Raw genomic sequence first — 7,652 nt, 5'->3', positions numbered from 1 at the left:
TCCACTGTTGCCATGAATTTTCCAGTGAGTTTCGTACCTTTTCCAGTGTCCACCCACGCAGAGTATTTTTAAGACTCCCTTCTGTTAAAAACCCAAACCTCCCCAGGCAGGGGTCAAGTCAAGCCCTTCTTGCAGCTCTTCTTCTATTACCTGGAAAAAGGTGCCAGAGAGAACCCTAGACCTTTCCTCTCACATCTCTTTCTGGAAAAGCAAAAGAAGAAACAACTGCGGTCCACCAGAAAAGCCATGAAGGCCACCAAGTCCAGTTCTATCCTTTCTTCCACAAGGGATATAAACGCATTGAAACCCGCATGATGAATGTGGCTGAGCGCCCTCCTGTCTGGCAGCTCTGCCCTGAGTGTAATGGTGAGGACAGAAGGCAGTATGGCTACGATTCACTCACTTTGAAAAACACACTGAATATACTGGAACACAGTTCTCCCCTAACCAATCTAAAAATCAGCCAACTTCAATGTAGATGGTCCCGTAAACACAGGTGGAAGTGCAAGAGCACACAGGAAGGCGCAATGTACAACCCACACAGTTTGCTGCATTTTTCAAGCACTGAAAACGTACTCTGATAGAAAGCACAGGCTCAGTGGTAGTTGTTTCACCTAAAACTAAACCACAACTTCCTCCAGATTTACTACACCTTTCTGGTGTTGTTAACCACATTTTCAGAAACAACTGCAGCACTTTTATTTTCCACGCCTGCCCTGCGACGTCGGCAAGCTTCGTTTCTGTGCTCCTCTATACACCCCACGCATGGGAATGACGAACCCCTATGCCGAGAGATGTTTTAGCTATATAAAGCTCTCCTATCCACCTCCCTCACCACCTCCTACTGTCCCAAGGGACTGCATATAATTAAAAAGAAATCAGGCCCAGATTGTGCTCTGCTAATTCAGTTGTAGCTGAATCTCTCCCTGCACATGCACCTTTCCCTTCCCCTGCATCCAAGTGGCTCGAGAGATTGTCGCGTTTTCTTACTGCAGACCCTTAACATCCATCTCTCGGAAGCTGTCCTTAACCTTTAAACTGAATACCAGTAGCAAAAAACAGTACCAAGAAAATACTGAGAAAGCGGTTCATCCACCTTTTTGCGTCCCAGCCTTACATGAGAAAACCGAGTGGTTCACGTCTCGCCAGCAAACAGAGAAACGGCTTACGCTGTGGGCAACTGCAGAGCCACAGCCCAACACTGAAAAAAGGTATTTCATACAAATGATTCAGCAAGTCAGCAGTACAGAGGGAGTCACAAACCTGTTGAGTTCAACTCATCCTATTCTCATGACAAAATACAGCCCGATTATACAAAACTGGCTCTTTCCTCCTGAAGTGCGGTTTAACAGCTGGCTACCAACAACTCTGCAGACCATAAGGGAAACAGCAGGTTGGGGAGAGGGGTGCTGGGCTGTGTTGGTAGGTACAGGCTCATACATACCCAGGTCAGAAAGGATCTTACTTATGAGCAGTAAGTTGGGCGTGAAGGATGGAGGTAGGAGAGAGGATGGTGGTTGGAGCGCGCTGGAACTCAGCAACCTGACTTTCTCAGGGGGCAGGGGACAGGGTGGTGGAAGGGCTGGGCCATGCCAAAAGCCATGCAGTGGTAGCCTACAAGGAATGGCAGGGGCAATGGCCTAGCTCACAGTTCAAGCTAAAGCTGATCTCTGGAAAAGAAGTGGCTGACAGCTACAGTGGCTACAGGCTCTCAATGCCGCAGAAGAGCCAACTCCTTTCTCTTCCTAGGCTGTGAAGGCACAGGAGCAGCTCAGGTCCTGGAAGCAGAACGAGGGTTTAGAGCGCAGTCCTTACTTGAACTGTGCTAGCAGTCTGTCACTACCTCCTTTTCCTTCTCCTCTGGTTGATCCTGGATACCTACAGCCTGGAGCCCAAAGAAGCATCCCTCACACCACCACCACCTCTCCCAGGTCCTGGGCTGAGAACCGGAGCCTGCCACCCCATTCCAGTACTATGACTGCAACCTAAGGGGTCATCACCTCAGAAACCCGAGATCCCTGCTGTGGAGGATGCTTTCTGAGAACTACCGTCAGCTGCATTAGTGCAAAGCCCTCCATGCTTCAATGGCCTCTTCTAATTCTTCAGAGAGAAGAAAGCCGTCTGCTTGAAAGCTACTGCGAGCTGGGGAACGAGGGAATAAGTGAGCACGGATGGTATTTTAGCCAACCGGGAGTAACTGTGCCCTAAGCATTCACAAGATAAAAATCCATTATCTCGTGAACAGGAACCTCTCTCAAACTATTCTCAAGCTTTTGGGTAAATACTGTTCGTACTTTCATGGTACAGGTGTCCTCGGTTCCCACCGAGGACCCACGTCACCCTGTGCAAGGCTCTGCACGGATGATAGAGGAAGGCACGGTTTAGCAACAGGCAATACACCACGGCTGCTAAATCACCTGGAGGTCAGAACTTACGTTTACCATTTATTTTTAATTACATTTATGTAAAATGCCAATCTGTAAGGGAAACACAAAAATAAAATGCTGGTTGGAATATCTGTTTACTAAAATCAAAGCCACCACACACACAAAAATAAGGCAAGAATATCTGACAAAACTGGCGGGTTCAAATGGCATTGCTCCTAACACCAAGGAGTGATAAACAGGCGGTAATTTTTATTGGGGACAGTTTATTTTTAAGTTGTAGTTATTTTTGCAACATTCTCTATAAGCATAAAACCAAAACACTTCTTCATTTATTATAAAAGCAAAATTAAACAGCAACATTTATCCTGTATTAACAATCCCTGATTTATGATTCAAGTTCTCAACTACACCTGTGTTTTTATATTATGGTTCATCTTCCTTAGCTATTCTTGTACAGCAGATTATGCATTTACTGGGTTTTTTTACATCTAGTAGTAGATAATCTAGTATCTCACCAGTTTGCCAATTTACAGCTGGGTATATCTTAATAAGATCCAATTATATCCAAATTACAAATATTGATTAGATCTTCAGATATTTGAATAAAAGAACACTTTTTGTCTTGGAGGAAGAATGAGCACACGGTTATTTTATGCTTCAAATGTTTATCACTTTTGTTTGGAGGGAAGGGAGTGGCAGATCATTTAAACACATGACAGTTAAGGTACTAGAGAGCAGTGAAACTAGTAATAATGTCTAACACGGTCTGGACATAACAGGAAATGAGCAGGCGACTTCAAATTAAATTATTTTTTTAGACGTACGCAGCAGTAGAATCACAGAATGGTTTGGGTTGGAGGGGACCTTAAAGACCATCTAGTTCCAACCCCCCTGCCATGGGCAGGGACACCTTCCACTAGACCAGGTTGCTCAAAGCCTCATCCAGCCTGGCCTTGAACACTTCCAGGGATGGGACATCCACAGCTTCTCTGGGCAACCTGTTCCAGTGCCTCACCACCCTCTCCAGGAAGAACTTCTTCCTGATATCCAATCTAAACCTCCCCACTTTCAATTTAAACCCATTACCCCTTGTCCTAGAAGAGAGATGCTGATGATGATTCAAAAAGTAACTTGAACTTAGCAGCACCTTTGAATTATTATTTGGGAGAGCATTTAAGGTGTAAATTTACTGTGAACTACTTCTCTAAACAGCTGCATTTTAAAAGCTGACAGAAGTGGTTGGTCCAGAGCCATTTACGTTACCAAAGCATAAGCTATATTCTGTTACAAAGGACACGTCCCATGTTTCAATGAAACACCTCTGAATTTACAAGTGACACAAATGAGAAACGAACATTTCAGGCAAAACCCTCCCAAGTAAATGGAAGGCAGATTAAAATTATTCTTATGGAAGAGGACAAACTATTTTAACTATTAAAGTATTTAAATTTATTAGCATAGGTATTGGGGAAATACTCAGAAATGCTTGAAAAACATCACTTTTAAAATACTATCTTACTACTATAGTTCTATTTATTGAGGAAGTAATTGTGAAACTGGAGTATCGCGCATACAACTGCATTAATGAAACGACAGTAACATTAGCTTCTGCTCAGATTACATGACGCAAGACTACTTAAATATTATTTAAGACTCAAGTATTGAATCTGTCATTTTTATACCCTAATTTTACCACGGTCTGCCAAAGAATGTAAATGTTTTCTGAGGCCTCCAGAAAGAGGGTCAGACCAGCTGCAGCCAGAAGACACAAAGGGGTTCCTTAAGGACAGGTCCTTCCTCTTGCAACCTGCTGACACAGCTCCCATCAACCCTCATGCGGGAGAGCAAACCCAGAAGTATCAGCAAATTCTGAATTTGCTTGTTTTTCCGGGTTGGTTACACCTCAGATGTGCCAGACGCATCTCATTATGGAATGCAGGAAGGTGACTAGTTCTGATGCAGTCATAAGGCAAATATTCCACAGGAGAAATCCTTCCAAACGCACATTTATGTTGCTGCACTGCCTAGTAGTATCCCTTCAGTATCATGACTTGAGCTCTAGACTCTCCCACCCTCATTTCAGTACCAAAAGCACATTGTTTCACAGGGCACCGGTGGCACGCATGGCACGCTGGGGTTTCCACTCCCTGCTGGGGGTACGGATCCCAGCTGACAAAGGGAGCACAAACAACAAGCAAGTATCTTGCCTTCAAAATACCCTTTCCAGGCCAAGGTATCTCAAGATCAGGACACTGGTTTTGCAGTAGTTACGTTTTCTTAACTTCTGAGAAGTTTATTTCTATTGTACCCATCTGTAATAACATTAAAACAGTCGCCTATGTAATGATTTTATTCCTCTCAGTTCTGGCTGAAGACATTTCCTCCTCTTAACATTACATTTCACATGGGAGAAAAAACAGAACCAAGTAAAAATTGGAGTCTTCTCACTACAACATAGTTATGTTTCCACTCAAGTCTTTTTGCCGCATGAATGTGATGGTCTGGTCTCACAGACTGCCTAACCCCAGTGAAAGCTGCCCACCCTCCCCTCCCCATACCAACAGCTCAGTACCCCCTAAAAAAATGAAACCCATGATAAACAACACACAGCCTGAAATCTCTACCATCTATACAACTCCTTTGCAGGTCCAATAAAAGCTGCCTGCTCCCTAAGCTGTTTGCTTTTAATACCAGAAGTATCAAATTCCAGGCTCCGTTTTTATTGGACTGTTTGAAAGAGAAAGCTCCAAAGGCTACAATCAGAGGTACATCGCGGACTAAGTAGGATGCCAGAAACACAGCTGAGTTGGGGGAAATAATAAATTCTGTGTATTATTTCTTTATTTAGACTCCTTTCAGTGACATACCTTATGACCACATTCACAGCAACATTTGTTTTCTGGCTACCATGGAAAATGCTGCCATTTACAGCTGAAAGCATGACACATAGTGTTGGGGAGGGAAGCGGGGTGGGGGTAGTAGGTGATCATAAAATCAAATTAAAGTGAGAGAAATACAAAAGGGGTTAGGCTTGCAGCTGTATGTGCAACCTCAGCTTCAGCATTTTCTAAGTTTTTTCCTCCCTGCCTGCCAAAACTCAGCTTTCCCTTAACACAATTTATCTACGTGTGTGCACGTGTGTGCATGTGCAAACACACGTGTAATTTAAAGCCAACTCCATAACCGACCCTGATCAAAGAGATAAGTCAGAGGCCAAATTACACACTAGGCCACACAAGGTGCCCGTTACAAAGTGTAATAAAAGGTTAGCTAGGAAGGCCTTGCTGGCAGAAAAAAATTACTTCCCAGTAGCTTCAGTTCTGCAAATGCCTCTTTTACATATCATGCTACGGGGGGTCAGGTATGTTGCGGTATTTAGTCACAAAGGCTTTTTTTATTCCAGGTAGTACCTACACCGGATGTGTGTGCCCAGCAGCTCTTGAATCAGCAGCTTCCACAGAGATATCCCACTGGGAGAGCAAGAGAGCAGAACCAGAAGAGGCACAGGAGAAGGAAGGCTACTGAGCAATTGCTCCAGCTCTGGTTAAGTGAGCTCTACTGATTACCAGGAGATTCACCCGAGCATGGGTCAACACCCCTTTGTGCAGCCCTCGACCCTCAGTTACAGCTACAAATAGAAGTCGAGATGCAGCTAACTAAGCTTACCAGAAAAAGCTGAAGAACCATCTATGTGCTGGAATGACTCTGCTTTTGCCAAGTATGGCTTTGGAAGGTGGTAAATGAAATTTTTAAGTGAAATAACTTGAAAACCTAGAGTAGGAATGTGGTGAATCCTCAGGGAAGATATGTTACTACCGTCCTCTGCAATCCCCCAAATACCATACCACCTCCCAGAAAGACAGAAGCAGCAAACAGACTGTCATGAACATGAGCGGCAGTCCTGTGTGAAAGGATGTTCACGTTCCACCTTAATTAGACTCCCAAAAGTACAGTAACATAGAGAAGATGTAAGTACCAGCAGTGAGAACACGAGAGCAGACGTTGTGCTCTGTTTCCCCCAGGCTCGGGCAGCTGGAGAAGACGCCCACTCCTGAAGCCGAGTGAGATTTTGCTCACGCAGTCAGAAACTACCTCCACCTTCAGGTGGAGACTCAAAACTGGTACAGATAAGAAAGAGGACAAGCAGGACCTACCGGTTGTCAGGAGTCATCCAGGCTTCATGGAGTGATAGGGAGGAAATCCAGATTTAGACAGCACATCCCCCCCTTGCCATGAGAGAGGAGGCCTGAGAGCCCTGGGGTTGTACAGGGGGGTGCACAGGGATGAACTGGGGAGCAGACCTGCCTGCCTCGGCCAGATGGGAACATGAACAATGAGGAGTCTCGTTTTCTCTTATAAAACACATGTAGGCTTAAAGACATAAACAGATGAGCAGATAAGAATTTCATTGACGGAAGGACAAAGAAGGTATTGATACCCAAGCGAGACTAAGATCTCCTCCGGAAAAAAAAGTTCCAGCAATTCTGGATAACACAATAAATATGTCTCTAATTAGACAGGCACAGTCTAAGAAAATGTTCTGTGGTAGAGCTCTTGCATTTCTGTTCACTGTGCTGAGAAATTTAACCTGATAAAGCTGCTTATTTGGTATTCTAAAGGTTCAAAAAATACACGACTAATGGCTGTATCAGCACTAATTCCAGAAGCTGATCGCCACCTTAGGCAGCAGGGAGAAGATGACAAAGCTTTTGCAGCACCTTTTCAGGTGTCAGAGAGCTCAGTGATAATCCAAGTGTGGACACGAGGCTGGCTAAGTCCTGCAGGAAGACCTGTGAGGCTGTGCAGACACCATGACACGATGACAGCCAGTCAGGAGACTGGACACTGCGAGCCTGAAGCGTACTCAGGGTGTGCTTCCACACTCCAGGGAAAAACTTGCATGGGACAGTTATGACGGACCAACAACCACCTTTTCCAAGATACAGGTAAGTAACGTGGTCTACAGGACCATGTAGGCTCAGTCAACTTTCTGCTCATGAGCAAAATGTGCTCGTGGACAGAGACACTGGAAAAAAACCCCACCAAAAAATGACTAAACCTAGACAAAACTGAGGAGAGCCTCCTACATCTGTTCACATGTGAATCATTCTGATGCCAATCCTACATGATCTACCTCACTTTCTTAAACACATAACCTTTCAATTCAATGGATCTTAAGGACAAATTAGTAAACCAGCTTTTTTCTTTATAGCCACACAGTATTTCTGCACCTCCCAGACCACTCAGACATGAGCACTACGTCAT

The sequence above is a fragment of the Eurypyga helias genome, unplaced genomic scaffold (genome assembly GCF_000690775.1).
Source record: "Eurypyga helias isolate BGI_N326 unplaced genomic scaffold, ASM69077v1 scaffold662, whole genome shotgun sequence".
Lineage (NCBI taxonomy): Eukaryota > Metazoa > Chordata > Aves > Eurypygiformes > Eurypygidae > Eurypyga > Eurypyga helias.
The sequence above is the reverse complement of the archived record's forward strand: the minus strand, read 5'-3'. Positions refer to the sequence as shown.